Consider the following 7,691-nt stretch of genomic DNA (forward strand, 5'->3'; position numbering starts at 1 on the left):
ATGGAGGAGGTCCGATAAGTACTGGGGGGCGAGGGAATAGAGGGACTTGTACGTGAGGATGAGTGTTTTGTATTGAATCCGGGACTTGACCGGCAGCCAGTGTAGGTGGATGAGGGTGGGGGTGATATGGTGCCATGGCTTGGTGTGGGTGAGAAGCCTGGCGGCAGAGTTCTGGACGTATTGGAGCCTATCCAGGGTTTTGCTGGGAACCCCGGACAGGGCTCCATTGCAATAGTCCAGACGGGATGTAATGAAGGCGTGTACAAGGGTTTCTGCCACAGAGTCAGAGAGTGAAGCCTGGATTCTGACAATGTTTTTTAGGTGGTAGAAGGCGGATTTGGTGACAGATTTGACGTGCGCCTGGATAGAGAGGGTGGTGTCCAGGATGAATCCCAGATTGCGGACTTCAGTGGACGGGGAGATGGAGCAGCCGTCAATGGAGAGAAGCAGGTCTCCAACCTTCTGGAGCTGCGTCTTGGGAGCCACAATCATGAGCTCTGTTTTATTGCTGTTGATTTTGAGCAGGTTTGATGACATCCAGTTTTTTATGTCCTGTAGGCAGTTGACAAGGGATTGAGGGGGAGCTGAGTGGATGGTTTGGTGCAGAGATAGAGCTGTGTGTCATCAGCATAAGAGTGAAACCTGAGACCATGTTGGCGGATGATTTGACCAAGTGGGAGCATGTAGATATTGAATAGGAGGGGTCCAAGCACAGAGCCTTGAGGTACACCTTGGTTGACTGGGGCGGGAGGGGAGCTGCAGTCACTGATGGTGACAACGTTTTTCCTGTTAGACAGGTAGGACTCGAACCAGGCAAGAGCTGTGTCACTGAGGCCAAGGTAGTCAGACAGGCGGCTGAGGAGGATGGAATGGGATATGGTATCGAAGGCTGCTGAGAGGTCCAGGAGGATGAGAATGCTGATGAGGCCAGAATCAGAAGCGATGAGGAGGTTGTTTGTGATTTTGATGAGGGCAGTCTCAGTACTGTGATATGGTCTGAAGCCAGACTGGAGGGGTTCATAGAGCTCATGCAGTGACATGTGGTGTTGCAGTTGTGCGGCAACTGCTCTTTCCAAGATCTTGCTCACGAATGGGAGGTTTGAGATCGGCCGGTGGTTGTTGAGGTCCTCCGGGTCCAAGCCAGGCTTCTTCAGGATTGGAGAGACTGAGGCAGTTTTGAGGCAGGGTGGGACTGTGCCAGAAGACAGGGACAAGTTCACAATGTCAACAATGTCAACAATGATGGGGCAGATGGTGTATAGAGCTGCCTTGACCAAGGCTGTGGGCATGGGGTCAAGAGAGCAGGTCGATGTCTTGGCCTTAGTAACCAGCTTGGTAATTTGGATGACATCCACTGGGGAGAAGGTGGAGAGGCAACACCTATGTGGACGAGTAATACCTAGTGGCTGGGGTGCGGTTGAAGTAGGGGGGGCCAGGCACCAGAAGCTGCTTGTGGATGGAATCAACTTTTGCCTGGAAGAAATCAAGAAACTTCGAGCAGAGATCAAGAGCACCTGGGGGATGGGGGGGATCAAGGGGGCGGAGAAGCCGGTTTATGGTTGAGAACAGCATTCTCGGTTGGGATTGTTGGATGCCAATGAGGGTGGAGTAGTACGAAGACCTAGCCAGGGAGAGGGCTTCTTTGTAGGCCTTTACATGGTCCTGGTATGCTTTGCGGTGGACGGCGAGGTCAGTTCTTGTTTTGAGTCTCTCTAGCCGACGACCAGAAGTGTTTGTGTTTGTGTTTCTGAATGTGATGGTGCGTTTTGCACGCTGAGTGGACAGGGGGACAGGAACAGTAAAGAGTATGGCAAGGTGGTCCGCAACAGCTAGGTCCAGGCACTGGAGATGGGAGGGAGGGGTGCCTATAGAGCACACTAGGTCCAGCGTGTGACCTTTGGTGTGGGTGGGACCTTGGACGTGCTGTGTGATGTTGAAGCAGTCGAGTAGTGAGAGAAATTCAGAGGCAAAGGTGCATGTATTAGAGTCGACATGGATGTTAAAGTCACCAAGCAGTAATGTGGATGGAGACATATGGAGATATATTCTTTAGGTGATAGTAGGCTGATTTAGTAACTGTTTTAATGTGACTGTTGAAACTCAGGTCAGAGTCCATGACTACACCTAGATGTCTGGCTTTATCTGTTGTTTTGACATTGCAGACTGAAGCTCAGCGCTAACTTTTATACGTTCTGCCTTGGCTCCAAAAACCATTACCTCAGTTTTATCTTTGTTTAATTGGAGAAAGTTCTGACACATCCAGTCATTGATTTGTTCAATGCACTTACTCAGTGTTTGAATTGGAGCATAGTCTCCTGGTGAAATTGTTACGTCAATTTGTGTGTCATCCGCATAGCTATGGTAACTTATTTTGTTGTTCTTCATTATCTGAGCCAGTGGTAGCATGTAGACATTAAAGAGAAGAGGCCCCAAGATGGAGCCTTGAGGTACCCCACATGTCATAGTTGTCAACTCAGATGTGTATTTACCTATAGAAACAAAGTTGTTTCTGTCCTTTAAGTAGGATTCAAACCAATTTAGAACTATTTCCGAAAGTCCCACCCAGTTTTCCAGTCGGTCTAGTAATATGCTATGGTCAACAGTGTCAAACGCAGCACTGAGATCTAATAATACTAACACTGAAGTTCTGCCACTGTCTGTGTTTAAGTGGATGTCATTAAAGACCTTTACAAGAGCAGTCTCAGTGCTGTGGTTTGGACGAAAGCCTGACTGGAACACATCAAAACAGTTATTTTGTTACTTCTAGGCTGGATTATTGTAACTCTTTATTATCAGGGAGTACCAAGAAGTCAGTCAAGTCGCTTCAGCTGATTCAAAATGCTGCAGCTCGTGTACTAACCAGAGTTAGGAAAAGGGACCACATTACTCCTGTTCTGGCTGCCTTACACTGGCTCCCTATAGAACACAGGATAGAATTTAAAATTCTTCTTCTCGCCTACAAAGCCCTTAATGGGCAGGCGCCATCTTACCTTAAAGAACTCATTATACCCTACTGTCCTACTAGGGCATTGTGTTCCAAGAATGCAGGGTTGTTGGTTGTTCCTAGAGTCTCTAAAAGTACAATGGGAGCCAGAGCCTTCTCTTATCAAGCTCCACATTTGTGGAATCAGCTTCCAGTTTGTGTTCGGGCGGCAGACACCCTATCCGTTTTTAAGAGTGCGCTTAAGACCTTCCTTTTTGATAAAGCTTATAGTTAGGGCTGATTAGATTCAGCCCCTAGTTTTGCTGATATAGGCTTAGTTTGTCGGGGGACATCTTACTTCTTCCTTCTCTCTGTCTATACCTGTGTACTCTCATGTTCCGATTAACGGAACGGAACGGTCCTGTGTCCTGGATCGCGAGCCCTGGATCGCGAGTCGTGGCTGTGGTCCTGGATCATCGGTCCTGGATGGATATATAGGGACGGGTGGCGCAGTGGTCTGTGCGTTTGATCATCAGATCAAGGGGGCGTTGGGGAACTCCAGTTCGAAACCTGCTCCTGCCCCACTGCGTCAGGCCGTTGTGTCCTTGGGCAAGACACTTCACCCGAATTTGCTCCTGTGGGTATTGTCCACAGTAGATGACCATTACATGTATGTATGATCTGTATTTGTAAAGCGCTTTGAGAGTCATTGATAAAGCGCTATAATAAATATAAGGATTGTTATTATTATATCCTCGTGGATTCATCTTCCTATTATACACACATGCATTTCCAAACATTTGGACTACCTATGTTGCAAATGTATTATCTTTTAAATTTACACACGGCATCTATTGCATGTCTGTCTGTCCTGGGAGAGGGATCCCTCCTCTGTTGCTCTCCCTGAGGTTTCTCCCATTTTTCCCTTTAAACTGGGTTTTCTTTGGAAGATTTTCCTTGTACGATGTGAGGGTCTAAGGACAGAGGATGTCGTATTGTCATACTGATATTCTGTACACACTGTGAAGACCACTGAGACAAATGTAACATTTGTGATATTGGGCTATATGAATAAACATTGATTGATTGATTGATTGATTGATTGATTGATTGATTGATTGATTGATTGATTGATTGATTGATTGATTGATTGATTATTTAAATGCAAGAAATTACTCAACTGTTGAAAAACAACTTTTTCACTTTCATTACTGAAGCATCTAGATTATTATTTTTTAAGATGGCTGTGACCAAACCATACTAGGGCGGTCCGGGTGCCCCCTTAAATCATGACTTCTGGTGATGTTAGAGGGAGGGGGGCGGGAGGACAAATTGAGGCTTACAAATATGAGATAATCCATAATCTTCATTGTGGTTAGCTATGAATCTTCCACAACTGTGCAACAGTACAGTAGGCCCACACAAACTGCAGAACACTGGTGCTTTGGGAACACTCAAATGATTTAATTCCCATTTAAAATCAGGAGACTAAATACGAACATTGCGTGCGTGCGTGCGTGCGTGTGTGTGTGTGTGTGTGTCATACTTGCCAACCCTCCCGATTTTCGCGGGAGACTCCCGATTTCATTGCCCTCTCCCAGTTTCCTCCCGGGGTCATATTTCTCCCGATTTCTGACAAAATCCGATTTGCTCACGACTGTTTCCACTCGGACTTTAATACAGCTACACCATTGTTTGGTTTCCATGGTAGCGCGTCTCTTTAGCAGCGCGCAACTCAAAGTTTGAGAGGGTGAGGAAGATGAAAACTGAACAAGAATCGACAACTCTGCTCACTCCTTTCCTGTAAAATGCAGGTCCAGCCCACACATATGCTCCAGGGTGCTACAGGCATTGTCCTTACAACTACAATAAGCATGTAAATGTTAATCTACAGCTCCGGCGATCCACTAGCACCGGAGTCTCCACCTCCAACTACGTGTAGCATCACCTTAGATACGAGTCCAAACAACTCACAGACACACAGGCCAGGGCGCTGACAGGGCGCCCTTTGAGCATCAGATCTGACGACGCTGATAGGCTGAAATTATGTTTCATCATAGTTTACAGATAGCAACAGTCAGCTTGTTGGCTGCTGCTGCTCTGGCTGAGGGCTCCTTTCTACCGCCCGGACAATAGGGTAATGATACACGCTGCAGCCAGGCAGGAAACATGTGACTTATCAGTAACTTTAGACATCGTAAAACAATTTTAAACGAGATTTTATTGTAGAGTATACATTTTACTGATACCAACTATATAATATTTACCTTACCTTAAAATTAAAATTAAAAATATATTTTATTTTTAAATATATCTTTTTATTTTGAATGACAATCAAATATGTGGGAAGAGGGGGGGGCGTGTGCCACCATACTCGCTAGGTGGCAGTGTCACGAAAAACTAGGGTCCGAGGTGTGCGGTTCCAGGACTGCAGTCCTGAAACTGCAGTCTCCGGGGCTGCATCTCAGGTCGATTAAATGGAATCCTTGCGTCCTTCACTTGCGTCGTTGCCCTGCGTCTAGTCCCTCCCTCCAGGGAAGCATGGAGAGACGCAAGGAAACCACGAGAAGCAGTGAAATTGGTTTTAAGAGCAATGGGACGTCCTTTCCCCCGGAGTGTCACGTGAAGCGACGTCCGTTTGTGATGACGCTGCACAGCTGATCGTCTGGCAGCAGCCAGCTCTGTACCCGTTATTTTCACAAACACCCCCGCCTCTGTTAGTACACATTTACTGAGACACACATTTGTATCATCTGTTGTAGACCCCAATAAATAAAAATAAAATAAGAAATAATTCTCAAAAAAGATAAACGCCATTCTTAAAATGTATAAACGAACAATAGTTATATTATTATATTGATTAGAGTGCACAATATAAATAAAATAATTGATAGAAGAAAAAGAGATATATTATCTATCAAAACCCAGTTAGATTAACATTCATTGGATTGCACACTTTGTTTGTTTGTGTGGATATGTAGCACATTAACATTTTAATAGCACTTAATGACTGACTGAATGGAAATGACAATAAATGAAAATGTAAAACGAAAAAAGCGATCATGAAAATGTTTCCAATAAATGAAGAAAATGATTTTTGACCACTTTGTTGTTCAGATATATCACGTATTTGTAACTAAATGATACATTAATTGAAACAAAACACGGTATAAACTGAGGAGTGACTCTCGTGAGTTTCATGTATTTTCTTCACTCCGCTGGGAAACGGCGCTCATGTCAAGAAGCATCAGATCAGTGCATGCACTGCATCGTCCAATCAGTGAGCGATACACAGTAAGGGGGCGGGGCGAGTATCTGTGGATTTCATCGGAGGATGGTCTGGTGGTTCCTCGGTTATCGATCCTAGCAGAAATAAGCGCCATGGGACGGTACTCAAGATGGTGCTGACAAATCAACTTCCGGTGATACAGAGGACCGAGGACCGAGGAAACGAAAATAATCTACCCGAGAAGGACCCTCCGACGCTGCAGCTTCATGCTACTCGAGAGAGCAGTAGTTACATGGGAATAGTGAATAGACGGTTTTCCTGGTTGAATTTACGCTGAGCTTCATTTGCTGACAAATATCCAAATGAGACTACTAAACGTCATAACATTAGCTGCCTTTAGCTTAGCGGTGGTGCGCAGCCATGCTACCTATGTAGTTTGTTCATAGCATAATGTTAGCATTTCACTTCCGGTGATTTGCATTTCCTCTTTCAAAATCATAAAGTGATGTTGATATGTGGAGATTATCCTGCTGAACATAACAGTTAAGTATTCTAAACGTTTGTTACCACAGAGTTTATGTTCTGCTCTAATCTAAAATCCTATGGAAAAAACCCATTGGTTTTCTGTCAATGGACTCTTGCGATGCTTTGTTTCACTCAGCTAGGAACCTTCCTGAACTAACACAACTATTAAAGTAAAATGTCAGATATGCTGCTAATCTCCAAAGGAGGCATCGCAAATACAGGAAATGTATTCTTAAATTGGCCTTTTCTTTCTAAACTGTCTCCTGTGGTGACCACCTATTTAACCACTGGGACATAATTCATACTTGGAACTACAGTTGCGGTTATTGTTCCCACACGGACATGTTAGGGGTTACCTATAAATAGGTGTGCCCTCTCTTGTCGACCCGGGCTGCGACCCGACAACATGTCCTTTGCAGCTTGTGAATAAATTACTATTCTTGCACCTTCCTTGCACCGCCTCTGACTTCATATCTCTCGGCACTACACTGGTGACCCTGACAAGTCTCAAGAAGTTTCCGGTACGGACCCGAACACGGCAAAAGGAACTCATGTTTTTTTCTCGAAATGCCGGGGATTTTTGGAATCGTCCGTGGCTGCCACCGGCACGCGGACTGAGGCTCGGTGCGCGCCCCGCAGAAGAGCTGGGAACGTTGCTCGCCGTTCCTGCATCGGCTTTCCAACCAGCAGGGGGACGATGCACGACCTGCTGGGTCGACCAGCAAACCGATTGCTACCTCGTGGGCTTGTTTCTTTGGGGCGTGCGGCTGCACGTCCTGGCTGCGCGGGCTGACGACGACTAGCGGCTAACCACGAGGGGCTAACGACGGCTAGCAGCTTCCCATGGCAGCCAGCTAACGGCTTCCGGCTAGCGGCCGTCGACACCAGCTAACAGCTAACCACTACAGCTAACGGCTAGCAGCTACCGACGGCTAACAACGACAGCTAACAGCTAACAACGGCTAACAGCTAACGACAACTAGCAGCTACCGACGGCTAACAACGACAGCTAAC

The sequence above is a fragment of the Pseudochaenichthys georgianus genome, chromosome 5 (assembly GCF_902827115.2).
Source record: "Pseudochaenichthys georgianus chromosome 5, fPseGeo1.2, whole genome shotgun sequence".
NCBI classification, from domain to species: Eukaryota; Metazoa; Chordata; class Actinopteri; order Perciformes; family Channichthyidae; genus Pseudochaenichthys; species Pseudochaenichthys georgianus.